This window comes from Pristis pectinata, chromosome 20 (genome assembly GCF_009764475.1).
Source record: "Pristis pectinata isolate sPriPec2 chromosome 20, sPriPec2.1.pri, whole genome shotgun sequence".
Taxonomy (NCBI): domain Eukaryota; kingdom Metazoa; phylum Chordata; class Chondrichthyes; order Rhinopristiformes; family Pristidae; genus Pristis; species Pristis pectinata.
The window spans coordinates 39,124,322-39,125,806 of NC_067424.1; the positions used below are offsets into that span (position 1 = coordinate 39,124,322).

Below are 1,485 nucleotides of genomic sequence, written 5' to 3' on the forward strand. Positions count from 1 at the left end.
TGGAGCTAAAGCCTAACCCACTCTACCCGCTCTCACTCAGCTGCCCGCTGGATATGATGGTCTTTTACTTAAATCGCCCGGGAGGTTCGGAGTACGTCACGCGCCTGCGCAGTCACTCGCCTCTATCCCGAACGCTGGAAAGAAAAAAAGAACTCGCTCCTAGTTAACTTCCGGCACTCTCCGCTCTCTGGTCGCTGGAAAGAAAACTGAAAGTAACCCCCGCCTTTTAAATAGCCGGCGCGCTTCCGACTGATGACACGCGCCTGCGCAGTAATTCGCCGCTATCCCGAACGCTAGAAAGAGAAAAAAACTGGCTCCTCGTTAATTTCCGGCAATCTCCGCTCTCTAGTCAATTAGGACTTGGCTTGTTGTCTTAGACTGACCGGCACAGACCATGTTTATTCAATCAACAATCACCAGATGTCGACGCCATCAGCTGACAATCTCCAATTGGCCCTGGATGATGTGGCACATACCAAGCAAGGCCGCAGGACGGCACGCCTACGAGTACTGCCGCCGAGACGTTCCAGCAAAACTATGAGTAGTGGTCACGTTTTGCCGGTATATCGGTGACCTGTACACCTTTCCATTGTGGTCCCTTAGGATTGCCTGCTTTACTCCGATGGATTCGGAAGGAATTCTCAGGGAGCAGCGTGATTTATCGTGAAAAGGCTCTCTCTTGCAAGCTATCGGCTCAGGAATCACAAGCAGCATGTGGAGTGGCAGACAAAGCAAGCCAGGAAAATTGTGCAGCCTGATCAGCCGTACTTCGTGTGGCATCACTACCCTTGCGATCAATCGTTCGCATCACACCTCATTCATGGCTGCGATCGTGCCAGTTTTATTTGGTCAAAGTGGATAAAAATCAACCCGATTTCTGCCTAATATTCGCTTGCCTCTCCGGGAGCTTCGCAACGGAGAGGAAGATACCTTGATCATTCTACAGGCAGACGCCCTGTGTTAACAAATCTGCTAATCCAACTGCTGGCTCCCAAGATTCTGACTGCTTCCAGTTGCCAAGCCACACTTCCCTGGCCGGGAATCGAACCCGGGCCGCGGCGGTGAGAGCGCCGAATCCTAACCACTAGACCACCAGGGAGCCTCAGATGCAACGCACGCACACACCAACAATGGCTTTCTTTTATATCCAGGCAATTATTCAAGAGGCTTGCTCCACCTCCCAGCAGTTCCTCGGGCAGCGTATTGCCGTGCGACGACAGCAGCCCGAGTGCAAAGCATACTGCCTTGAAAAATCTCTCAGGCTCTTCCTCATTCACTCTTTCTTTCATCCAACCAAAACAAGGAACATGCTCTTGGCAAATCCTCATCTCGACTCTGACTGGCTGTCCTCACAAATCATCGATTCACATTCCAGTCCGATATTTCTCCTTTGCTCCAATCGAACGCATCCTCCGTAGCTGCAGCATATTTTACTCTCCCTCTGTTATCTCAGCCCCACGTTTTGCTGAGTTCTGATGATTGATG

At 51.2% G+C, this 1,485-nt stretch overlaps 1 non-coding gene across 1 annotated transcript; it reads right to left on the minus strand.

Annotated features, from left to right (window-relative positions):
* Positions 1 to 1,027: 1,027 nt before the first annotated feature.
* On the minus strand, positions 1,028 to 1,099 carry trnae-cuc (transfer RNA glutamic acid (anticodon CUC)). Its single transcript has one exon. It is a non-coding gene; the product is annotated as a tRNA-Glu (tRNA).
* Positions 1,100 to 1,485: the final 386 nt, after the last annotated feature.